Consider the following 23,973-nt stretch of genomic DNA (forward strand, 5'->3'; position numbering starts at 1 on the left):
TTGCTGAGGCGTGAAATTCTGCATACCAACTTTGCACAGAAGGTATGTTTGTGGTTGTTTGGGGATGGGTGGGAGGTCAAGAGCAGGGAAAAGCAGGTCTCCTTCACTACTAGACTCCTCTTCTATGCCTCCCTGCCATTCACTCACTCTGTCTTTGTTTCATTCTCTCCTTCCACAACACTCCTTCTCACTCACTCGCTCTATCACTTGTATTTTTGCCCTTGCTCTGCATTCTATAGTGGAAACATCTCTTGAATGAAGCATCTGAAAATGACGTGACATAAAATTTAAAACCTCCTTATTGGAAACCTAAAACATCACAAGACTTAATGTAACCCATTTCTTTCATAAAAAAGATTTTTAAAGTACCCCACAAAACAAATATAAAACACCACGAGTGCTAGAAGAATATTACATTAACGTTAAAGATAGAATAGGGCAAATGCATTTGCAGTTGAAACTGAAGTTTGGTACTTATTCAGATATTATTTACATTGCCAATTTTTAGCTGAGATTCTAAAGGAACTGAGAGAGAAAATGGAATTCAAGTTTTGTCAGAAGTGGGATTCGAACCCACGCCTCCAGGAGAGACTGCGGCCTTAACGCAGCGCCTTAGACCACTCGGCCATCCTGACCCCATGCTGCTTTTTCATCTAAAGGGTGAGAAAGATATTAGGAACCAAAAAATGCACAGAGCTGAGGCCAATAGTGGCTAGAGCAAGAAAAAAACTCACTGCACTCTTCCAAGAAGACAATCCTATAAGCCACTGCGAGGGAAATGATCATATTTCTCAAGAAAATAATTAGAGTAAACACAGGACTGTCAGAAGTGGGATTTGAACCCACGCCTCCAGAGGAGACTGCGACCTGAACGCAGCGCCTTAGACCACTCGGCCATCCTGACTTGCTTTCCCAGCATCTTCCAGAGGCCAGACAGCCATGCAGGTGAGGTACTGAAAAGGAATGCCCTCAATTTATTTATCCTATTATATGCACTTCCAACAGATCTTTGAACAATCTGTACAGAGCAGGACCTATGGAGAACTCTTTAGAACTTTGAGGCGAACAAAGAGAAAGTGCTATTCACCAGCCACTTGAACGGCTCAAAGCTGCTTTGAAATTGAGACAATAGCCACCTCTTGGCTGGCTAAAGCAATTTCAACAAGGGATCTCAAAGTCACAACATAGGGTGGAGTATGCAAATTTAAGCAGCCCCTGATCAAAGCCCTAAGGAAATTGCTGTAAGTGTGCTGGAGTCCAGTTGTCTACCAGATGCATGGCATTCTTCCAAATTTGCAGGGCCCGTCTGGCCAGGGCATACAAGAGCATGACTCTTCCAGATGACCTCTTACATGGGTCCTATGCTCATTTGGTAAGGATTGCGCTTTGTCAGCAAGACGTTATAGAACCTAAATATATGAGAAACCCCATCTCTCTTGACAAGAGGAGAACGGAATAACGTGCCAAGTGAAGACCAACAGATGCAACTTCCATCAGATGTTAACCAGATAAAGGAGATTAAATCTCCAAAAGGCATGTCAGAAGTGGGATTCGAACCCACGCCTCCAAAGGAGACTGTGGCCTAAACACAGCGCCTTAGACCTCTCGGCCATCCTGACAGTATAGGCTTTTAAGAAATGAATAAAAGTTACTCAGAAACGTCTACCTCCATGCAAGCCTGAAATAATTTAAACCTTCAAACACAAGGTGCAACTTTATGCACAGGACAATAAACACAGAAGAACACATACGAAAGCACTTTATTTCACAGGTATACAGTTTTCATGCTTTTAGAACACCACATACCTCTCACCAGCTATTTAGGGTCCTGTATCCGACTCACAACATTTCCTTGCCTGCGACCTCTCTCTCTACACAAACAACTACAGCACAGGAAGTAGGAAGGCAATAGGTGGGGCAGTTTATGCAAATTTATGCTGCCAATGTGCCTTGCAGATTCATGCAGGATTTCTAGATCCTTGCTGGATACAAGAGAGTAGGCCTTGTTCCAGATAAACTATCCCTAGCAGGGAAAGTCTGAGCACAGGCACTCTTTTGCTCTTTAGCCCCTGGCCTGGGACTCACCCTCACTTGCTGAGGCGTGAAATTCTGCATACCAACTTTGCACAGAAGGTATGTTTGTGGTTGTTTGGGGATGGGTGGGAGGTCAAGAGCAGGGAAAAGCAGGTCTCCTTCACTACTAGAGTACTCTTCTATGCCTCCCTGCCGTTCACTCACTCTGTCTTTGTTTCATTCTGTCCTTCCACAACACTCCTTCTCACTCACTCGCTCTATCACTTGTATTTTTGCCCTTGCTCTGCATTCTATAGTGGAAACATCTCTTGATTGAAGCATCTGAAAATGACGTGACATAAAATTTAAAACCTCCTTATTGTAAACCTAAAACATCACAAGACTTAATGTAACCCATTTCTTTCATAAAAAAGATTTTTAAAGTACCCCACAAAAGAAATATAAAACACCACGAGTGCTAGAAGAATATTACATTAACGTTAAAGATAGAATAGGGCAAATGCATTTGCAGTTGAAACTGAAGTTTGGTACTTATTCAGATATTATTTACATTGCCAATTTTTAGCTGAGATTCTAAAGGAACTGAGAGAGAAAATGGAATTCAAGTTTTGTCAGAAGTGGGATTCGAACCCACGCCTCCAGGAGAGACTGCGGCCTTAACGCAGCGCCTTAGACCACTCGGCCATCCTGACCCCATGCTGCATTTTCATCTAAAGGGTGAGAAAGATATTAGGAACCAAAAAATGCACAGAGCTTAGGCCAATAGTGGCTAGAGCAAGAATAAAACTCACTGCACTCTTCCAAGAAGACAATCCTATAAGCCACTGCGAGGGAAATGATCATATTTCTCTAGAAAAAAATTAGAGTAAACAGAGGACTGTCAGAAGTGGGATTTGAACCCACGCCTCCAGAGAGGCTGCGACCTGAACACAGCGCCTTAGACCACTCGGCCATCCTGACTTGCTTTCCCACCATCTTCCAGAGGCCAGACAGCCATGCAGGTGAGGTACTGAAAAGGAATGCCCTCAATTTATTTATCCTATTATATGCACTTCCAACAGATCTTTGAACAATCTGTACAGAGCAGGACCTATGGAGAACTCTTTAGAACTTTGAGGCGAACAAAGAGAAAGTGCTATTCACCAGCCACTTGAACGGCTCAAAGCTGCTTTGAAATTGAGACAATAGCCACCTCTTGGCTGGCTAAAGCAATTTCAACAAGGGATCTCAAAGTCACAACATAGGGTGGAGTATGCAAATTTAAGCAGCCCCTGATCAAAGCCCTGAGGAAATTGCTGTAAGTGTGCTGGAGTCCAGTTGTCTACCAGATGAATGGCATTCTTCCAAATTTGCTGGGCCCGTCTGGCCAGGGCATACAAGAGCATGACTCTTCCAGATGACCTCTTACATGGGTCCTATGCTCATTTGGTAAGGATTGCGCTTTGTCAGCAAGACGTTATAGAACCTAAATATATGAGAAACCCCATCTCTCTTGACAAGAGGAGAACGGAATAACGTGCCAAGTGAAGACCAACAGATGCAACTTCCATCAGATGTTAACCTGATAAAGGAGATTAAATCTCCAAAAGGCATGTCAGAAGTGGGATTCGAACCCACGCCTCCAAAGGAGACTGTGGCCTAAACACAGCGCCTTAGACCTCACGGCCATCCTGACAGTATAGGCTTTTAAGAAATGAATAAAAGTTACTCAGAAACGTCTACCTCCATGCAAGCCTGAAATAATTTAAACCTTCAAACACAAGGTGCAACTTTATGCACAGGAAAATAAACACAGAAGAACACATACGAAAGCACTTTATTTCACAGGTATACAGTTTTCATGCTTTTAGAACACCACATACCTCTCACCAGCTATTTAGGGTCCTGTATCCGACTCACAACATTTCCTTGCCTGCGACCTCTCTCTCTACACAAACAACTACAGCACAGGAAGTAGGACGGCAATAGGTGGGGCAGTTTATGCAAATTTATGCTGCCAATGTGCCTTGCAGATTCATGCAGGATTTCTAGATCCTTGCTGGATACAAGAGAGTAGGCCTTGTTCCAGATAAACTATCCCTAGCAGGGAAAGTCTGAGCACAGGCACTCTTTTGCTCTTTAGCCCCTGGCCTGGGACTCACCCTCACTTGCTGAGGCGTGAAATTCTGCATACCAACTTTGCACAGAAGGTATGTTTGTGGTTGTTTGGGGATGGGTGGGAGGTCAAGAGCAGGGAAAAGCAGGTCTCCTTCACTACTAGACTACTCTTCTATGCCTCCCTGCCGTTCACTCACTCTGTCTTTGTTTCATTCTGTCCTTCCACAACACTCCTTCTCACTCACTCGCTCTATCACTTGTATTTTTGCCCTTGCTCTGCATTCTATAGTGGAAACATCTCTTGAATGAAGCATCTGAAAATGACGTGACATAAAATTTAAAACCTCCTTATTGGAAACCTAAAACATCACAAGACTTAATGTAACCCATTTCTTTAATAAAAAAGATTTTTAAAGTACCCCACAAAAGAAATATAAAACACCATGAGTGCTAGAAGAATATTACATTAACGTTAAAGATAGAATAGGGCAAATGCATTTGCAGTTGAAACTGAAGTTTGGTACTTATTCAGATATTATTTACATTGCCAATTTTTAGCTGAGATTCTAAAGGAACTGAGAGAGAAAATGGAATTCAAGTTTTGTCAGAAGTGGGATTCGAACCCACGCCTCCAGGAGAGACTGCGGCCTTAACGCAGCGCCTTAGACCACTCGGCCATCCTGACCCCATGGTGCTTTTTCATCTAAAGGGTGAGAAAGATATTAGGAACCAAAAAATGCACAGAGCTTAGGCCGATAGTGGCTAGAGCAAGAAAAAAACTCACTGCACTCTTCCAAGAAGACAATCCTATAAGCCACTGCGAGGGAAATGATCATATTTCTCAAGAAAAAAATTAGAGTAAACAGAGGACTGTCAGAAGTGGGATTTGAACCCACGCCTCCAGAGGAGACTGCGACCTGAACGCAGCGCCTTAGACCACTCGGCCATCCTGACTTGCTTTCCCAGCATCTTCCAGAGGCCAGACAGCCATGCAGGTGAGGTACTGAAAAGGAATGCCCTCAATTTATTTATCCTATTATATGCACTTCCAACAGATCTTTGAACAATCTGTACAGAGCAGGACCTATGGAGAACTCTTTAGAACTTTGAGGCGAACAAAGAGAAAGTGCTATTCACCAGCCACTTGAACGGCTCAAAGCTGCTTTGAAATTGAGACAATAGCCACCTCTTGGCTGGCTAAAGCAATTTCAACAAGGGATCTCAAAGTCACAACATAGGGTGGAGTATGCAAATTTAAGCAGCCCCTGATCAAAGCCCTAAGGAAATTGCTGTAAGTGTGCTGGAGTCCAGTTGTCTACCAGATGCATGGCATTCTTCCAAATTTGCTGGGCCCGTCTGGCCAGGGCATACAAGAGCATGACTCTTCCAGATGACCTCTTACATGGGTCCTATGCTCATTTGGTAAGGATTGCGCTTTGTCAGCAAGACGTTATAGAACCTAAATATATGAGAAACCCCATCTCTCTTGACAAGAGGAGAACGGAATAACGTGCCAAGTGAAGACCAACAGATGCAACTTCCATCAGATGTTAACCTGATAAAGGAGATTAAATCTCCAAAAGGCATGTCAGAAGTGGGAATCGAACCCACGCCTCCAAAGGAGACTGTGGCCTAAACACAGCGCCTTAGACCTCTCGGCCATCCTGACAGTATATGCTTTTAAGAAATGAATAAAAGTTACTGAGAAACGTCTACCTCCATGCAACCCTGAAATAATTTAAACCTTCAAACACAAGGTGCAACTTTATGCACAGGACAATAAACACAGAAGAACACATACGAAAGCACTTTATTTCACAGGTATACAGTTTTCATGCTTTTAGAACACCACATACCTCTCACCAGCTAATTAGGGTCCTGTATCCGACTCACAACATTTCCTTGCCTGCGACCTCTCTCTCTACACAAACAACTACAGCACAGGAAGTAGGAAGGCAATAGGTGGGGCAGTTTATGCAAATTTATGCTGCCAATGTGCCTTGCAGATTCATGCAGGATTTCTAGATCCTTGCTGGATACAAGAGAGTAGGCCTTGTTCCAGATAAACTATCCCTAGCAGGGAAAGTCTGAGCACAGGCACTCTTTTGCTCTTTAGCCCCTGGCCTGGGACTCACCCTCACTTGCTGAGGCGTGAAATTCTGCATACCAACTTTGCACAGAAGGTATGTTTGTGGTTGTTTGGGGATGGGTGGGAGGTCAAGAGCAGGGAAAAGCAGGTCTCCTTCACTACTAGATTCCTCTTCTATGCCTCCCTGCCATTCACTCACTCTGTCTTTGTTTCATTCTCTCCTTCCACAACACTCCTTCTCACTCACTCGCTCTATCACTTGTATTTTTGCCCTTGCTCTGCATTCTATAGTGGAAACATCTCTTGAATGAAGCATCTGAAAATGACGTGACATAAAATTTAAAACCTCCTTATTGGAAACCTAAAACATCACAAGACTTAATGTAACCCATTTCTTTCATAAAAAAGATTTTTAAAGTACCCCACAAAACAAATATAAAACACCACGAGTGCCAGAAGAATATTACATTAACGTTAAAGATAGAATAGGGCAAATGCATTTGCAGTTGAAACTGAAGTTTGGTACTTATTCAGATATTATTTACATTGCCAATTTTTAGCTGAGATTCTAAAGGAACTGAGAGAGAAAATGGAATTCAAGTTTTGTCAGAAGTGGGATTCGAACCCACGCCTCCAGGAGAGACTGCGGCCTTAACGCAGCGCCTTAGACCACTCGGCCATCCTGACCCCATGCTGCTTTTTCATCTAAAGGGTGAGAAAGATATTAGGAACCAAAAAATGCACAGAGCTGAGGCCAATAGTGGCTAGAGCAAGAAAAAAACTCACTGCACTCTTCCAAGAAGACAATCCTATAAGCCACTGCGAGGGAAATGATCATATTTCTCAAGAAAATAATTAGAGTAAACACAGGACTGTCAGAAGTGGGATTTGAACCCACGCCTCCAGAGGAGACTGCGACCTGAACGCAGCGCCTTAGACCACTCGGCCATCCTGACTTTCTTTCCCAGCGTCTTCCAGAGGCCAGACAGCCATGCAGGTGAGGTACTGAAAAGGAATGCCCTCAATTTATTTATCCTATTATATGCACTTCCAACAGATCTTTGAACAATCTGTACAGAGCAGGACCTATGGAGAACTCTTTAGAACTTTGAGGCAAACAAAGAGAAAGTGCTATTCACCAGCCACTTGAACGGCTCAAAGCTGCTTTGAAATTGAGACAATAGCCACCTCTTGGCTGGCTAAAGCAATTTCAACAAGGGATCTCAAAGTCACAACATAGGGTGGAGTATGCAAATTTAAGCAGCCCCTGATCAACGCCCTAAGGAAATTGCTGTAAGTGTGCTGGAGTCCAGTTGTCTAGCAGATGCATGGCATTCTTCCAAATTTGCAGGGCCCGTCTGGCCAGTGCATACAAGAGCATGACTATTCCAGATGACCTCTTACATGGGTCCTATGCTCATTTGGTAAGGATTGCGCTTTGTCAGCAAGACGTTATAGAACCTAAATATATGAGAAACCCCATCTCTCTTGACAAGAGGAGAACGGAATAACGTGCCAAGTGAAGACCAACAGATGCAACTTCCATCAGATGTTAACCTGATAAAGGAGATTAAATCTCCAAAAGGCATGTCAGAAGTGGGATTCGAACCCACGCCTCCAAAGGAGACTGTGGCCTAAACACAGCGCCTTAGACCTCTCGGCCATCCTGACAGTATAGGCTTTTAAGAAATGAATAAAAGTTACTCAGAAACGTCTACCTCCATGCAAGCCTGAAATAATTTAAACCTTCAAACACAAGGTGCAACTTTATGCACAGGACAATAAACACAGAAGAACACATACGAAAGCACTTTATTTCACAGGTATACAGTTTTCATGCTTTTAGAACACCACATACCTCTCACCAGCTATTTAGGGTCCTGTATCCGACTCACAACATTTCCTTGCCTGCGACCTCTCTCTCTACACAAACAACTACAGCACAGGAAGTAGGAAGGCAATAGGTGGGGCAGTTTATGCAAATTTATGCTGCCAATGTGCCTTGCAGATTCATGCAGGATTTCTAGATCCTTGCTGGATACAAGAGAGTAGGCCTTGTTCCAGATAAACTATCCCTAGCAGGGAAAGTCTGAGCACAGGCACTCTTTTGCTCTTTAGCCCCTGGCCTGGGACTCACCCTCACTTGCTGAGGCGTGAAAATCTGCATACCAACTTTGCACAGAAGGTATGTTTGTGGTTGTTTGGGGATGGGTGGGAGGTCAAGAGCAGGGAAAAGCAGGTCTCCTGCACTACTAGACTCCTCTTCTATGCCTCCCTGCCATTCACTCACTCTGTCTTTGTTTCATTCTCTCCTTCCACAACACTCCTTCTCACTCACTCGCTCTATCACTTGTATTTTTGCCCTTGCTCTGCATTCTATAGTGGAAACATCTCTTGAATGAAGCATCTGAAAATGACGTGACATAAAATTTAAAACCTCCTTATTGTAAACCTAAAACATCACAAGACTTAATGTAACCCATTTCTTTCATAAAAAAGATTTTTAAAGTACCCCACAAAACAAATATAAAACACCACGAGTGCTAGAAGAATATTACATTAACGTTAAAGATAGAATAGGGCAAATGCATTTGCAGTTGAAACTGAAGTTTGGTACTTATTCAGATATTATTTACATTGCCAATTTTTAGCTGAGATTCTAAAGGAACTGAGAGAGAAAATGGAATTCAAGTTTTGTCAGAAGTGGGATTTGAACCCACGCCTCCAGGAGAGACTGCGGCCTTAACGCAGCGCCTTAGACCACTCGGCCATCCTGACCCCATGCTGCTTTTTCATCGAAAGGGTGAGAAAGATATTAGGAACCAAAAAATGCACAGAGCTTAGGCCAATAGTGGCTAGAGCAAGAAAAAAACTCACTGCACTCTTCCAAGAAGACAATCCTATAAGCCACTGCGAGGGAAATGATCATATTTCTCAAGAAAAAAATTAGAGTAAACACAGGACTGTCAGAAGTGGGATTTGAACCCACACCTCCAGAGGAGACTGCGACCTGAACGCAGCGCCTTAGACCACTCGGCCATCCTGACTTGCTTTCCCAGCATCTTCCAGAGGCCAGACAGCCATGCAGGTGAGGTACTGAAAAGGAATGCCCTCAATTTATTTATCCTATTATATGCACTTCCAACAGATCTTTGAACAATCTGTACAGAGCAGGACCTATGGAGAACTCTTTAGAACTTTGAGGCGAACAAAGAGAAAGTGCTATTCACCAGCCACTTGAACGGCTCAAAGCTGCTTTGAAATTGAGACAATAGCCACCTCTTGGCTGGCTAAAGCAATTTCAACAAGGGATCTCAAAGTCACAACATAGGGTGGAGTATGCAAATTTAAGCAGCCCCTGATCAAAGCCCTAAGGAAATTGCTGTAAGTGTGCTGGAGTCCAGTTGTCTACCAGATGCATGGCATTCTTCCAAATTTGCAGGGCCCGTCTGGCCAGGGCATACAAGAGCATGACTCTTCCAGATGACCTCTTACATGGGTCCTATGCTCATTTGGTAAGGATTGCGCTTTGTCAGCAAGACGTTATAGAACCTAAATATATGAGAAACCCGATCTCTCTTGACAAGAGGAGAACGGAATAACGTGCCAAGTGAAGACCAACAGATGCAACTTCCATCAGATGTTAACCAGATAAAGGAGATTAAATCTCCAAAAGGCATGTCAGAAGTGGGATTCGAACCCACGCCTCCAAAGGAGACTGTGGCCTAAACACAGCGCCTTAGACCTCTCGGCCATCCTGACAGTATAGGCTTTTAAGAAATGAATAAAAGTTACTCAGAAACGTCTACCTCCATGCAAGCCTGAAATAATTTAAACCTTCAAACACAAGGTGCAACTTTATGCACAGGACAATAAACACAGAAGAACACATACGAAAGCACTTTATTTCACAGGTATACAGTTTTCATGCTTTTAGAACACCACATACCTCTCACCAGCTATTTAGGGTCCTGTATCCGACTCACAACATTTCCTTGCCTGCGACCTCTCTCTCTACACAAACAACTACAGCACAGGAAGTAGGAAGGCAATAGGTGGGGCAGTTTATGCAAATTTATGCTGCCAATGTGCCTTGCAGATTCATGCAGGATTTCTAGATCCTTGCTGGATACAAGAGAGTAGGCCTTGTTCCAGATAAACTATCCCTAGCAGGGAAAGTCTGAGCACAGGCACTCTTTTGCTCTTTAGCCCCTGGCCTGGGACTCACCCTCACTTGCTGAGGCGTGAAATTCTGCATACCAACTTTGCACAGAAGGTATGTTTGTGGTTGTTTGGGGATGGGTGGGAGGTCAAGAGCAGGGAAAAGCAGGTCTCCTTCACTACTAGACTACTCTTCTATGCCTCCCTGCCGTTCACTCACTCTGTCTTTGTTTCATTCTGTCCTTCCACAACACTCCTTCTCACTCACTCGCTCTATCACTTGTATTTTTGCCCTTGCTCTGCATTCTATAGTGGAAACATCTCTTGAATGAAGCATCTGAAAATGACGTGACATAAAATTTAAAACCTCCTTATTGGAAACCTAAAACATCACAAGACTTAATGTAACCCATTTCTTTCATAAAAAAGATTTTTAAAGTACCCCACAAAAGAAATATAAAACACCACGAGTGCTAGAAGAATATTACATTAACGTTAAAGATAGAATAGGGCAAATGCATTTGCAGTTGAAACTGAAGTTTGGTACTTATTCAGATATTATTTACATTGCCAATTTTTAGCTGAGATTCTAAAGGAACTGAGAGAGAAAATGTAATTCAAGTTTTGTCAGAAGTGGGATTCGAACCCACGCCTCCAGGAGAGACTGCGGCCTTAACGCAGCGCCTTAGACCACTTGGCCATCCTGACCCCATGCTGCTTTTTCATCTAAAGGGTGAGAAAGATATTAGGAACCAAAAAATGCACAGAGCTTAGGCCAATAGTGGCTAGAGCAAGAAAAAAACTCACTGCACTCTTCCAAGAAGACAATCCTATAAGCCACTGCGAGGGAAATGATCATATTTCTCAAGAAAAAAATTAGAGTAAACACAGGACTGTCAGAAGTGGGATTTGAACCCACGCCTCCAGAGGAGACTGCGACCTGAACGCAGCGCCTTAGACCACTCGGCCATCCTGACTTGCTTTCCCAGCATCTTCCAGAGGCCAGACAGCCATGCAGGTGAGGTACTGAAAAGGAATGCCCTCAATTTATTTATCCTATTATATGCACTTCCAACAGATCTTTGAACAATCTGTACAGAGCAGGACCTATGGAGAACTCTTTAGAACTTTGAGGCAAACAAAGAGAAAGTGCTATTCACCAGCCACTTGAACGGCTCAAAGCTGCTTTGAAATTGAGACAATAGCCACCTCTTGGCTGGCTAAAGCAATTTCAACAAGGGATCTCAAAGTCACAACATAGGGTGGAGTATGCAAATTTAAGCAGCCCCTGATCAAAGCCCTGAGGAGATTGCTGTAAGTGTGCTGGAGTCCAGTTGTCTACCAGATGAATGGCATTCTTCCAAATTTACAGGGCCCGTCTGGCCAGGGCATACAAGAGCATGACTCTTCCAGATGACCTCTTACATGGGTCCTATGCTCATTTGGTAAGGATTGCGCTTTGTCAGCAAGACATTATAGAACCTAAATATATGAGAAACCCCATCTCTCTTGACAAGAGGAGAACGGAATAACGTGCCAAGTGAAGACCAACGGATGCAACTTCCATCAGATGTTAACCTGATAAAGGAGATTAAATCTCCAAAAGGCATGTCAGAAGTGGGATTCGAACCCACGCCTCCAAAGGAGACTGTGGCCTAAACACAGCGCCTTAGACCTCTCGGCCATCCTGACAGTATAGGCTTTCAATAAATGAATAAAAGTTACTCAGAAACGTCTACCTCCATGCAAGCCTGAAATAATTTAAACCTTCAAACACAAGGTGCAACTTTATGCACAGGACAATAAACACAGAAGAACACATACGAAAGCACTTTATTTCACAGGTATACAGTTTTCATGCTTTTAGAACACCACATACCTCTCACCAGCTATTTAGGGTCCTGTATCCGACTCACAACATTTCCTTGCCTGCGACCTCTCTCTCTACACAAACAACTACAGCACAGGAAGTAGGAAGGCAATAGGTGGGGCAGTTTATGCAAATTTATGCTGCCAATGTGCCTTGCAGATTCATGCAGGATTTCTAGATCCTTGCTGGATACAAGAGAGTAGGCCTTGTTCCAGATAAACTATCCCTAGCAGGGAAAGTCTGAGCACAGGCACTCTTTTGCTCTTTAGCCCCTGGCCTGGGACTCACCCTCACTTGCTGAGGCGTGAAATTCTGCATACCAACTTTGCACAGAAGGTATGTTTGTGGTTGTTTGGGGATGGGTGGGAGGTCAAGAGCAGGGAAAAGCAGGTCTCCTTCACTACTAGACTCCTCTTCTATGCCTCCCTGCCATTCACTCACTCTGTCTTTGTTTCATTCTCTCCTTCCACAACACTCCTTCTCACTCACTCGCTCTATCACTTGTATTTTTGCCCTTGCTCTGCATTCTATAGTGGAAACATCTCTTGAATGAAGCATCTGAAAATGACGTGACATAAAATTTAAAACCTCCTTATTGGAAACCTAAAACATCACAAGACTTAATGTAACCCATTTCTTTCATAAAAAAGATTTTTAAAGTACCCCACAAAACAAATATAAAACACCACGAGTGCTAGAAGAATATTACATTAACGTTAAAGATAGAATAGGGCAAATGCATTTGCAGTTGAAACTGAAGTTTGGTACTTATTCAGATATTATTTACATTGCCAATTTTTAGCTGAGATTCTAAAGGAACTGAGAGAGAAAATGGAATTCAAGTTTTGTCAGAAGTGGGATTCGAACCCACGCCTCCAGGAGAGACTGCGGCCTTAACGCAGCGCCTTAGACCACTCGGCCATCCTGACCCCATGCTGCTTTTTCATCTAAAGGGTGAGAAAGATATTAGGAACCAAAAAATGCACAGAGCTGAGGCCAATAGTGGCTAGAGCAAGAAAAAAACTCACTGCACTCTTCCAAGAAGACAATCCTATAAGCCACTGCGAGGGAAATGATCATATTTCTCAAGAAAATAATTAGAGTAAACACAGGACTGTCAGAAGTGGGATTTGAACCCACGCCTCCAGAGGAGACTGCGACCTGAACGCAGCGCCTTAGACCACTCGGCCATCCTGACTTGCTTTCCCAGCATCTTCCAGAGGCCAGACAGCCATGCAGGTGAGGTACTGAAAAGGAATGCCCTCAATTTATTTATCCTATTATATGCACTTCCAACAGATCTTTGAACAATCTGTACAGAGCAGGACCTATGGAGAACTCTTTAGAACTTTGAGGCGAACAAAGAGAAAGTGCTATTCACCAGCCACTTGAACGGCTCAAAGCTGCTTTGAAATTGAGACAATAGCCACCTCTTGGCTGGCTAAAGCAATTTCAACAAGGGATCTCAAAGTCACAACATAGGGTGGAGTATGCAAATTTAAGCAGCCCCTGATCAAAGCCCTAAGGAAATTGCTGTAAGTGTGCTGGAGTCCAGTTGTCTACCAGATGCATGGCATTCTTCCAAATTTGCAGGGCCCGTCTGGCCAGGGCATACAAGAGCATGACTCTTCCAGATGACCTCTTACATGGGTCCTATGCTCATTTGGTAAGGATTGCGCTTTGTCAGCAAGACGTTATAGAACCTAAATATATGAGAAACCCCATCTCTCTTGACAAGAGGAGAACGGAATAACGTGCCAAGTGAAGACCAACAGATGCAACTTCCATCAGATGTTAACCAGATAAAGGAGATTAAATCTCCAAAAGGCATGTCAGAAGTGGGATTCGAACCCACGCCTCCAAAGGAGACTGTGGCCTAAACACAGCGCCTTAGACCTCTCGGCCATCCTGACAGTATAGGCTTTTAAGAAATGAATAAAAGTTACTCAGAAACGTCTACCTCCATGCAAGCCTGAAATAATTTAAACCTTCAAACACAAGGTGCAACTTTATGCACAGGACAATAAACACAGAAGAACACATACGAAAGCACTTTATTTCACAGGTATACAGTTTTCATGCTTTTAGAACACCACATACCTCTCACCAGCTATTTAGGGTCCTGTATCCGACTCACAACATTTCCTTGCCTGCGACCTCTCTCTCTACACAAACAACTACAGCACAGGAAGTAGGAAGGCAATAGGTGGGGCAGTTTATGCAAATTTATGCTGCCAATGTGCCTTGCAGATTCATGCAGGATTTCTAGATCCTTGCTGGATACAAGAGAGTAGGCCTTGTTCCAGATAAACTATCCCTAGCAGGGAAAGTCTGAGCACAGGCACTCTTTTGCTCTTTAGCCCCTGGCCTGGGACTCACCCTCACTTGCTGAGGCGTGAAATTCTGCATACCAACTTTGCACAGAAGGTATGTTTGTGGTTGTTTGGGGATGGGTGGGAGGTCAAGAGCAGGGAAAAGCAGGTCTCCTTCACTACTAGAGTACTCTTCTATGCCTCCCTGCCGTTCACTCACTCTGTCTTTGTTTCATTCTGTCCTTCCACAACACTCCTTCTCACTCACTCGCTCTATCACTTGTATTTTTGCCCTTGCTCTGCATTCTATAGTGGAAACATCTCTTGATTGAAGCATCTGAAAATGACGTGACATAAAATTTAAAACCTCCTTATTGTAAACCTAAAACATCACAAGACTTAATGTAACCCATTTCTTTCATAAAAAAGATTTTTAAAGTACCCCACAAAAGAAATATAAAACACCACGAGTGCTAGAAGAATATTACATTAACGTTAAAGATAGAATAGGGCAAATGCATTTGCAGTTGAAACTGAAGTTTGGTACTTATTCAGATATTATTTACATTGCCAATTTTTAGCTGAGATTCTAAAGGAACTGAGAGAGAAAATGGAATTCAAGTTTTGTCAGAAGTGGGATTCGAACCCACGCCTCCAGGAGAGACTGCGGCCTTAACGCAGCGCCTTAGACCACTCGGCCATCCTGACCCCATGCTGCATTTTCATCTAAAGGGTGAGAAAGATATTAGGAACCAAAAAATGCACAGAGCTTAGGCCAATAGTGGCTAGAGCAAGAATAAAACTCACTGCACTCTTCCAAGAAGACAATCCTATAAGCCACTGCGAGGGAAATGATCATATTTCTCTAGAAAAAAATTAGAGTAAACAGAGGACTGTCAGAAGTGGGATTTGAACCCACGCCTCCAGAGAGGCTGCGACCTGAACACAGCGCCTTAGACCACTCGGCCATCCTGACTTGCTTTCCCACCATCTTCCAGAGGCCAGACAGCCATGCAGGTGAGGTACTGAAAAGGAATGCCCTCAATTTATTTATCCTATTATATGCACTTCCAACAGATCTTTGAACAATCTGTACAGAGCAGGACCTATGGAGAACTCTTTAGAACTTTGAGGCGAACAAAGAGAAAGTGCTATTCACCAGCCACTTGAACGGCTCAAAGCTGCTTTGAAATTGAGACAATAGCCACCTCTTGGCTGGCTAAAGCAATTTCAACAAGGGATCTCAAAGTCACAACATAGGGTGGAGTATGCAAATTTAAGCAGCCCCTGATCAAAGCCCTGAGGAAATTGCTGTAAGTGTGCTGGAGTCCAGTTGTCTACCAGATGAATGGCATTCTTCCAAATTTGCTGGGCCCGTCTGGCCAGGGCATACAAGAGCATGACTCTTCCAGATGACCTCTTACATGGGTCCTATGCTCATTTGGTAAGGATTGCGCTTTGTCAGCAAGACGTTATAGAACCTAAATATATGAGAAACCCCATCTCTCTTGACAAGAGGAGAACGGAATAACGTGCCAAGTGAAGACCAACAGATGCAACTTCCATCAGATGTTAACCTGATAAAGGAGATTAAATCTCCAAAAGGCATGTCAGAAGTGGGATTCGAACCCACGCCTCCAAAGGAGACTGTGGCCTAAACACAGCGCCTTAGACCTCACGGCCATCCTGACAGTATAGGCTTTTAAGAAATGAATAAAAGTTACTCAGAAACGTCTACCTCCATGCAAGCCTGAAATAATTTAAACCTTCAAACACAAGGTGCAACTTTATGCACAGGAAAATAAACACAGAAGAACACATACGAAAGCACTTTATTTCACAGGTATACAGTTTTCATGCTTTTAGAACACCACATACCTCTCACCAGCTATTTAGGGTCCTGTATCCGACTCACAACATTTCCTTGCCTGCGACCTCTCTCTCTACACAAACAACTACAGCACAGGAAGTAGGACGGCAATAGGTGGGGCAGTTTATGCAAATTTATGCTGCCAATGTGCCTTGCAGATTCATGCAGGATTTCTAGATCCTTGCTGGATACAAGAGAGTAGGCCTTGTTCCAGATAAACTATCCCTAGCAGGGAAAGTCTGAGCACAGGCACTCTTTTGCTCTTTAGCCCCTGGCCTGGGACTCACCCTCACTTGCTGAGGCGTGAAATTCTGCATACCAACTTTGCACAGAAGGTATGTTTGTGGTTGTTTGGGGATGGGTGGGAGGTCAAGAGCAGGGAAAAGCAGGTCTCCTTCACTACTAGACTCCTCTTCTATGCCTCCCTGCCGTTCACTCACTCTGTCTTTGTTTCATTCTCTCCTTCCACAACACTCCTTCTCACTCACTCGCTCTATCACTTGTATTTTTGCCCTTGCTCTGCATTCTATAGTGGAAACATCTCTTGAATGATGCATCTGAAAATGACGTGACATAAAATTTAAAACCTCCTTATTGGAAACCTAAAACATCACAAGACTTAATGTAACCCATTTCTTTCATAAAAAAGATTTTTAAAGTACCCCACAAAAGAAATATAAAACACCACGAGTGCTAGAAGAATATTACATTAACGTTAAAGATAGAATAGGGCAAATGCATTTGCAGTTGAAACTGAAGTTTGGTACTTATTCAGATATTATTTACATTGCCAATTTTTAGCTGAGATTCTAAAGGAACTGAGAGAGAAAATGGAATTCAAGTTTTGTCAGAAGTGGGATTCGAACCCACGCCTCCAGGAGAGACTGCGGCCTTAACGCAGCGCCTTAGACCACTCGGCCATCCTGACCCCATGGTGCTTTTTCATCTAAAGGGTGAGAAAGATATTAGGAACCAAAAAATGCACAGAGCTTAGGCCAATAGTGGCTAGAGCAAGAAAAAAACTCACTGCACTCTTCCAAGAAGACAATCCTATAAGCCACTGCGAGGGAAATGATCATATTTCTCAAGAAAAAAATTAGAGTAAACACAGGACTGTCAGAAGTGGGATTTGAACCCACGCCTCCAGAGGAGACTGCGACCTGAACGCAGCGCCTTAGACCACTCGGCCATCCTGACTTGCTTTCCCAGCATCTTCCAGAGGCCAGACAGCCATGCAGGTGAGGTACTGAAAAGGAATGCCCTCAATTTATTTATCCTATTATATGCACTTCCAACAGATCTTTGAACAATCTGTACAGAGCAGGACCTATGGAGAACTCTTTAGAACTTTGAGGCAAACAAAGAGAAAGTGCTATTCACCAGCCACTTGAACGGCTCAAAGCTGCTTTGAAATTGAGACAATAGCCACCTCTTGGCTGGCTAAAGCAATTTCAACAAGGGATCTCAAAGTCACAACATAGGGTGGAGTATGCAAATTTAAGCAGCCCCTGATCAAAGCCCTGAGGAGATTGCTGTAAGTGTGCTGGAGTCCAGTTGTCTACCAGATGAATGGCATTCTTCCAAATTTGCAGGGCCCGTCTGGCCAGGGCATACAAGAGCATGACTCTTCCAGATGACCTCTTACATGGGTCCTATGCTCATTTGGTAAGGATTGCGCTTTGTCAGCAAGACGTTATAGAACCTAAATATATGAGAAACCCCATCTCTCTTGACAAGAGGAGAACGGAATAACGTGCCAAGTGAAGACCAACAGATGCAACTTCCATCAGATGTTAACCTGATAAAGGAGATTAAATCTCCAAAAGGCATGTCAGAAGTGGGATTCGAACCCACGCCTCCAAAGGAGACTGTGGCCTAAACCCAGCGCCTTAGACCTCTCGGCCATCCTGACAATATATGCTTTTAAGAAATTAATAAAAGTTACTCAGAAACGTCTACCTCAATGCAAGCCTGAAATAATTTAAACCTTCAAACACAAGGTGCAACTTTATGCACAGGACAATAAACACAGAAGAACACATACGAAAGCACTTTATTTCACAGGTATACAGTTTTCATGCTTTTAGAACACCACATACCTCTCACCAGCTATTTAGGGTCCTGTATCCGACTCACAACATTTCCTTGCCTGCGACCTCTCTCTCTACACAAACAACTACAGCACAGGAAGTAGGACGGCAATAGGTGGGGCAGTTTATGCAAATTTATGCTGCCAATGTGCCTTGCAGATTCATGCAGGATTTCTAGATCCTTGCTGGATACAAGAGAGTAGGCCTTGTTCCAGATAAACTATCCCTAGCAGGGAAAGTCTGAGCACAGGCACTCTTTTGCTCTTTAGCCCCTGGCCTGGGACTCACCCTCACTTGCTGAGGCGTGAAATTCTGCATACCAACTTTGCACAGAAGGTATGTTTGTGGTTGTTTGGGGATGGGTGGGAGGTCAAGAGCAGGGAAAAGCAGGTCTCCTTCACTACTAGACTCCTCTTCTATGCCTCCCTGCCGTTCACTCACTCTGTCTTTGTTTCATTCTCTCCTTCCACAACACTCCTTCTCACTCACTCGCTCTATCACTTGTATTTTTGCCCTTGCTCTGCATTCTATAGTGGAAACATCTCTTGAATGATGCATCTGAAAATGACGTGACATAAAATTTAAAACCTCCTTATTGGAAACCTAAAACATCACAAGACTTAATGTAACCCATTTCTTTCATAAAAAAGATTTTTAAAGTACCCCACAAAACAAATATAAAACACCACGAGTGCTAGAAGAATATTACATTAACGTTAAAGATAGAATAGGGCAAATGCATTTGCAGTTGAAACTGAAGTTTGGTACTTATTCAGATATTATTTACATTGCCAATTTTTAGCTGAGATTCTAAAGGAACTGAGAGAGAAAATGGAATTCAAGTTTTGTCAGAAGTGGGATTCGAACCCACGCCTCCAGGAGAGACTGCGGCCTTAACGCAGCGCCTTAGACCACTCGGCCATCCTGACCCCATGCTGCTTTTTCATCTAAAGGGTGAGAAAGATATTAGGAACCAAAAAATGCACAGAGCTGAGGCCAATAGTGGCTAGAGCAAGAAAAAAACTCACTGCACTCTTCCAAGAAGACAATCCTATAAGCCACTGCGAGGGAAATGATCATATTTCTCAAGAAAATAATTAGAGTAAACACAGGACTGTCAGAAGTGGGATTTGAACCCACGCCTCCAGAGGAGACTGCGACCTGAACGCAGCGCCTTAGACCACTCGGCCATCCTGACTTGCTTTCCCAGCATCTTCCAGAGGCCAGACAGCCATGCAGGTGAGGTACTGAAAAGGAATGCCCTCAATTTATTTATCCTATTATATGCACTTCCAACAGATCTTTGAACAATCTGTACAGAGCAGGACCTATGGAGAACTCTTTAGAACTTTGAGGCGAACAAAGAGAAAGTGCTATTCACCAGCCACTTGAACGGCTCAAAGCTGCTTTGAAATTGAGACAATAGCCACCTCTTGGCTGGCTAAAGCAATTTCAACAAGGGATCTCAAAGTCACAACATAGGGTGGAGTATGCAAATTTAAGCAGCCCCTGATCAAAGCCCTAAGGAAATTGCTGTAAGTGTGCTGGAGTCCAGTTGTCTACCAGATGCATGCCATTCTTCCAAATTTGCAGGGCCCGTCTGGCCAGGGCATACAAGAGCATGACTCTTCCAGATGACCTCTTACATGGGTCCTATGCTCATTTGGTAAGGATTGCGCTTTGTCAGCAAGACGTTATAGAACCTAAATATATGAGAAACCCCATCTCTCTTGACAAGAGGAGAACGGAATAACGTGCCAGGTGAAGACCAACAGATGCAACTTCCATCAGATGTTAACCTGATAAAGGAGATTAAATCTCCAAAAGGAATGTCAGAAGTGGAATTCGAACCCACGCCTCCAAAGGAGACTGTGGCCTAAACACAGCACCTTAGACCTCTCGGCCATCCTGACAGTATAGGCTTTTAAGAAATGAATAAAAGTTACTCAGAAACGTCTACCTCCATGCAAGCCTGAAATAATTTAAACATTCAAACACAAGGTGCAACTTTATGCACAGGACAATAAACACAGAAGAACACATACGAAAGCACTTTATTTCACAGGTATACAGTTTTCATGCTTTTAGAACACCACATACCTCTCACCAGCTATTTAGGGTCCTGTATCCGACTCACAACATTTCCTTGCCTGCAACCTCTCTCTCTACACAAACAACTACAGCACAGGAAGTAGGAAGGCAATAGGTGGGGCAGTTTATGCAAATTTATGCTGCCAATGTGCCTTGCAGATTCATGCAGGATTTCTAGATCCTTGCTGGATACAAGAGAGTAGGCCTTGTTCCAGATAAACTATCCCTAGCAGGGAAAGTCTGAGCACAGGCACTCTTTTGCTCTTTAGCCCCTGGCCTGGGACTCACCCTCACTTGCTGAGGCGTGAAATTCTGCATACCAACTTTGCACAGAAGGTATGTTTGTGGTTGTTTGGGGATGGGTGGGAGGTCAAGAGCAGGGAAAAGCAGGTCTCCTTCACTACTAGACTCCTCTTCTAAGCCTCCCTGCCATTCACTCACTCTGTCTTTGTTTCATTCTCTCCTTCCACAACACTCCTTCTCACTCACTCGCTCTATCACTTGTATTTTTGCCCTTGCTCTGCATTTTATAGTGGAAACATCTCTTGAATGAAGCATCTGAAAATGACGTGACATAAAATTTAAAACCTCCTTATTGGAAACCTAAAACATCACAAGACTTAATGTAACCCATTTCTTTCATAAAAAAGATTTTTAAAGTACCCCACAAAACAAATATAAAACACCACGAGTGCTAGAAGAATATTACATTAACGTTAAAGATAGAATAGGGCAAATGCATTTGCAGTTGAAACTGAAGTTTGGTACTTATTCAGATATTATTTACATTGCCAATTTTTAGCTGAGATTCTCAAGGAACTGAGAGAGAAAATGGAATACAAGTTTTGTCAGAAGTGGGATTCGAACCCACGCCTCCAGGAGAGACTGCGGCCTTAACGCAGCGCCTTAGACCACTCGGCCATCCTGACCCCATGCTGCTTTTTCATCTAAAGGGTGAGAAAGATATTAGGAACCAAAAAATGCACAGAGCTTAGGCCAATAGTGGCTAGAGCAAGAAAAAAACTCACTGCACTCTTCCAAGAAGACAATCCTATAAGCCACTGCGAGGGAAATGATCATATTTCTCAAGAAAAAAATTAGAGTAAACACAGCACTGTCAGAAGTGGGATTTGAACCCACGCCTCCAGAGGAGACTGCGACCTGAACGCAGCGCCTTAGACCACTCGGCCATGCTGACTTGCTTTCCCAGCATCTTCCAGAGGCCAGACAGCCATGCAGGTGAGGTACTGAAAAGGAATGCCCTCAATTTATTTATCCTATTATATGCACTTCCAACAGATCTTTGAACAATCTGTACAGAGCAGGACCTATGGAGAACTCTTTAGAACTTTGAGGCGAACAAAGAGAAAGTGCTATTCACCAGCCACTTGAACGGCTCAAAGCTGCTTTGAAATTGAGACAATAGCCACCTCTTGGCTGGCTAAAGCAATTTCAACAAGGGATCTCAAAGTCACAACATAGGGTGGAGTATGCAAATTTAAGCAGCCCCTGATCAAAGCCCTAAGGAAATTGCTGTAAGTGTGCTGGAGTCCAGTTGTCTACCAGATGCATGGCATTCTTCCAAATTTGCAGGGCCCGTCTGGCCAGTGCATACAAGAGCATGACTATTCCAGATGACCTCTTACATGGGTCCTATGCTCATTTGGTAAGGATTGCGCTTTGTCAGCAAGACGTTATAGAACCTAAATATATGAGAAACCCCATCTCTCTTGACAAGAGGAGAACGGAATAACGTGCCAAGTGAAGACCAACAGATGCAACTTCCATCAGATGTTAACCTGATAAAGGAGATTAAATCTCCAAAAGGCATGTCAGAAGTGGGATTCAAACCCACGCCTCCAAAGGAGACTGTGGCCTACACACAGCGCCTTAGACCTCTCGGCCATCCTGACAGTATAGGCTTTTAAGAAATGAATAAAAGTTACTCAGAAACGTCTACCTCCATGCAAGCCTGAAATAATTTAAACCTTCAAACACAAGGTGCAACTTTATGCACAGGACAATAAACACAGAAGAACACATACGAAAGCACTTTATTTCACAGGTATACAGTTTTCATGCTTTTAGAACACCACATACCTCTCACCAGCTATTTAGGGTCCTGTATCCGACTCACAACATTTCCTTGCCTGCGACCTCTCTCTCTACACAAACAACTACAGCACAGGAAGTAGGAAGGCAATAGGTGGGGCAGTTTATGCAAATTTATGCTGCCAATGTGCCTTGCAGATTCATGCAGGATTTCTAGATCCTTGCTGGATACAAGAGAGTAGGCCTTGTTCCAGATAAACTATCCCTAGCAGGGAAAGTCTGAGCACAGGCACTCTTTTGATCTTTAGCCCCTGGCCTGGGACTCACCCTCACTTGCTGAGGCATGAAATTCTGCATACCAACTTTGCACAGAAGGTATGTTTGTGGTTGTTTGGGGATGGGTGGGAGGTCAAGAGCAGGGAAAAGCAGGTCTCCTTCACTACTAGACTACTCTTCTATGCCTCCCTGCCGTTCACTCACTCTGTCTTTGTTTCATTCTCTCCTTCCACAACACTCCTTCTCACTCACTCGCTCTATCACTTGTATTTTTGCCCTTGCTCTGCATTCTATAGTGGAAACATCTCTTGAATGAAGCATCTGAAAATGACGTGACATAAAATTTAAAACCTCCTTATTGGAAACCTAAAACATCACAAGACTTAATGTAACCCATTTCTTTCATAAAAAAGATTTTTAAAGTACCCCACAAAACAAATATAAAACACCACGAGTGCTAGAAGAATATTACATTAACGTTAAAGAAAGAATAGGGCAAATGCATTTGCAGTTGAAACTGAAGTTTGGTACTTATTCAGATATTATTTACATTGCCAATTTTTAGCTGAGATTCTAAAGGAACTGAGAGAGAAAATGGAATTCAAGTTTTGTCAGAAGTGGGATTCGAACCCACGCCTCCAGGAGAGACTGCGGACTTAATGCAGCACCTTAGACCACTCGGCCATCCTGACCCCATGCTGCATTTTCATCTAAAGGGTGAGAAAGATATTAGGAACCAAAAAATGCACAGAGCTTAGGCCAATAGTGGCTAGAGCAAGAAAAAAACTCACTGCACTCTTCCAAGAAGACAATCCTATAAGCCACTGCGAGGGAAATGATCATATTTCTCAAGAAAAAAATTAGAGTAAACACAGGACTATCAGAAGTGGGATTTGAACCCACGCCTCCAGAGGAGACTGCGACCTGAACGCAGCGCCTTAGACCACTCGGCCATCCTGACTTGCTTTCCCAGCATCTTCCAGAGGCCAGACAGCAATGCAGGTGAGGTACTGAAAAGGAATGCCCTCAAT

General features: G+C 43.4%; 27 non-coding genes across 27 annotated transcripts; all 27 read right to left on the bottom strand.

Annotated features, from left to right (window-relative positions):
- Positions 1 to 552: 552 nt before the first annotated feature.
- On the bottom strand, positions 553 to 635 carry TRNAL-AAG (transfer RNA leucine (anticodon AAG)). The gene has a single exon. It is a non-coding gene; the product is annotated as a tRNA-Leu (tRNA).
- A 186-nt stretch (positions 636 to 821) lies between these two features.
- Positions 822 to 904, bottom strand: TRNAL-CAG (transfer RNA leucine (anticodon CAG)). Its single transcript has one exon. It is a non-coding gene; the product is annotated as a tRNA-Leu (tRNA).
- A 632-nt stretch (positions 905 to 1,536) lies between these two features.
- Positions 1,537 to 1,619, bottom strand: TRNAL-UAG (transfer RNA leucine (anticodon UAG)). The gene has a single exon. It is a non-coding gene; the product is annotated as a tRNA-Leu (tRNA).
- Positions 1,620 to 2,643: 1,024 nt separating this feature from the next.
- Positions 2,644 to 2,726, bottom strand: TRNAL-AAG (transfer RNA leucine (anticodon AAG)). Its single transcript has one exon. It is a non-coding gene; the product is annotated as a tRNA-Leu (tRNA).
- A 2,007-nt stretch (positions 2,727 to 4,733) lies between these two features.
- Positions 4,734 to 4,816, bottom strand: TRNAL-AAG (transfer RNA leucine (anticodon AAG)). The gene has a single exon. It is a non-coding gene; the product is annotated as a tRNA-Leu (tRNA).
- A 186-nt stretch (positions 4,817 to 5,002) lies between these two features.
- On the bottom strand, positions 5,003 to 5,085 carry TRNAL-CAG (transfer RNA leucine (anticodon CAG)). The gene has a single exon. It is a non-coding gene; the product is annotated as a tRNA-Leu (tRNA).
- A 632-nt stretch (positions 5,086 to 5,717) lies between these two features.
- Positions 5,718 to 5,800, bottom strand: TRNAL-UAG (transfer RNA leucine (anticodon UAG)). The gene has a single exon. It is a non-coding gene; the product is annotated as a tRNA-Leu (tRNA).
- A 1,024-nt stretch (positions 5,801 to 6,824) lies between these two features.
- On the bottom strand, positions 6,825 to 6,907 carry TRNAL-AAG (transfer RNA leucine (anticodon AAG)). The gene has a single exon. It is a non-coding gene; the product is annotated as a tRNA-Leu (tRNA).
- Positions 6,908 to 7,093: 186 nt separating this feature from the next.
- TRNAL-CAG (transfer RNA leucine (anticodon CAG)) lies at positions 7,094 to 7,176 on the bottom strand. Its single transcript has one exon. It is a non-coding gene; the product is annotated as a tRNA-Leu (tRNA).
- A 632-nt stretch (positions 7,177 to 7,808) lies between these two features.
- On the bottom strand, positions 7,809 to 7,891 carry TRNAL-UAG (transfer RNA leucine (anticodon UAG)). The gene has a single exon. It is a non-coding gene; the product is annotated as a tRNA-Leu (tRNA).
- Positions 7,892 to 8,915: 1,024 nt separating this feature from the next.
- On the bottom strand, positions 8,916 to 8,998 carry TRNAL-AAG (transfer RNA leucine (anticodon AAG)). Its single transcript has one exon. It is a non-coding gene; the product is annotated as a tRNA-Leu (tRNA).
- A 186-nt stretch (positions 8,999 to 9,184) lies between these two features.
- On the bottom strand, positions 9,185 to 9,267 carry TRNAL-CAG (transfer RNA leucine (anticodon CAG)). Its single transcript has one exon. It is a non-coding gene; the product is annotated as a tRNA-Leu (tRNA).
- Positions 9,268 to 9,899: 632 nt separating this feature from the next.
- On the bottom strand, positions 9,900 to 9,982 carry TRNAL-UAG (transfer RNA leucine (anticodon UAG)). The gene has a single exon. It is a non-coding gene; the product is annotated as a tRNA-Leu (tRNA).
- Positions 9,983 to 11,006: 1,024 nt separating this feature from the next.
- TRNAL-AAG (transfer RNA leucine (anticodon AAG)) lies at positions 11,007 to 11,089 on the bottom strand. Its single transcript has one exon. It is a non-coding gene; the product is annotated as a tRNA-Leu (tRNA).
- A 186-nt stretch (positions 11,090 to 11,275) lies between these two features.
- TRNAL-CAG (transfer RNA leucine (anticodon CAG)) lies at positions 11,276 to 11,358 on the bottom strand. Its single transcript has one exon. It is a non-coding gene; the product is annotated as a tRNA-Leu (tRNA).
- Positions 11,359 to 11,990: 632 nt separating this feature from the next.
- TRNAL-UAG (transfer RNA leucine (anticodon UAG)) lies at positions 11,991 to 12,073 on the bottom strand. Its single transcript has one exon. It is a non-coding gene; the product is annotated as a tRNA-Leu (tRNA).
- A 1,024-nt stretch (positions 12,074 to 13,097) lies between these two features.
- TRNAL-AAG (transfer RNA leucine (anticodon AAG)) lies at positions 13,098 to 13,180 on the bottom strand. Its single transcript has one exon. It is a non-coding gene; the product is annotated as a tRNA-Leu (tRNA).
- Positions 13,181 to 13,366: 186 nt separating this feature from the next.
- On the bottom strand, positions 13,367 to 13,449 carry TRNAL-CAG (transfer RNA leucine (anticodon CAG)). Its single transcript has one exon. It is a non-coding gene; the product is annotated as a tRNA-Leu (tRNA).
- A 632-nt stretch (positions 13,450 to 14,081) lies between these two features.
- Positions 14,082 to 14,164, bottom strand: TRNAL-UAG (transfer RNA leucine (anticodon UAG)). The gene has a single exon. It is a non-coding gene; the product is annotated as a tRNA-Leu (tRNA).
- A 1,024-nt stretch (positions 14,165 to 15,188) lies between these two features.
- On the bottom strand, positions 15,189 to 15,271 carry TRNAL-AAG (transfer RNA leucine (anticodon AAG)). The gene has a single exon. It is a non-coding gene; the product is annotated as a tRNA-Leu (tRNA).
- A 2,007-nt stretch (positions 15,272 to 17,278) lies between these two features.
- TRNAL-AAG (transfer RNA leucine (anticodon AAG)) lies at positions 17,279 to 17,361 on the bottom strand. The gene has a single exon. It is a non-coding gene; the product is annotated as a tRNA-Leu (tRNA).
- A 186-nt stretch (positions 17,362 to 17,547) lies between these two features.
- Positions 17,548 to 17,630, bottom strand: TRNAL-CAG (transfer RNA leucine (anticodon CAG)). The gene has a single exon. It is a non-coding gene; the product is annotated as a tRNA-Leu (tRNA).
- Positions 17,631 to 18,262: 632 nt separating this feature from the next.
- Positions 18,263 to 18,345, bottom strand: TRNAL-UAG (transfer RNA leucine (anticodon UAG)). Its single transcript has one exon. It is a non-coding gene; the product is annotated as a tRNA-Leu (tRNA).
- A 1,024-nt stretch (positions 18,346 to 19,369) lies between these two features.
- On the bottom strand, positions 19,370 to 19,452 carry TRNAL-AAG (transfer RNA leucine (anticodon AAG)). Its single transcript has one exon. It is a non-coding gene; the product is annotated as a tRNA-Leu (tRNA).
- Positions 19,453 to 19,638: 186 nt separating this feature from the next.
- On the bottom strand, positions 19,639 to 19,721 carry TRNAL-CAG (transfer RNA leucine (anticodon CAG)). The gene has a single exon. It is a non-coding gene; the product is annotated as a tRNA-Leu (tRNA).
- Positions 19,722 to 21,460: 1,739 nt separating this feature from the next.
- Positions 21,461 to 21,543, bottom strand: TRNAL-AAG (transfer RNA leucine (anticodon AAG)). The gene has a single exon. It is a non-coding gene; the product is annotated as a tRNA-Leu (tRNA).
- A 2,277-nt stretch (positions 21,544 to 23,820) lies between these two features.
- Positions 23,821 to 23,903, bottom strand: TRNAL-CAG (transfer RNA leucine (anticodon CAG)). The gene has a single exon. It is a non-coding gene; the product is annotated as a tRNA-Leu (tRNA).
- Positions 23,904 to 23,973: the final 70 nt, after the last annotated feature.

Source organism: Triturus cristatus, chromosome 6 (genome assembly GCF_964204655.1).
Source record: "Triturus cristatus chromosome 6, aTriCri1.1, whole genome shotgun sequence".
Classification (NCBI taxonomy): Eukaryota; Metazoa; Chordata; class Amphibia; order Caudata; family Salamandridae; genus Triturus; species Triturus cristatus.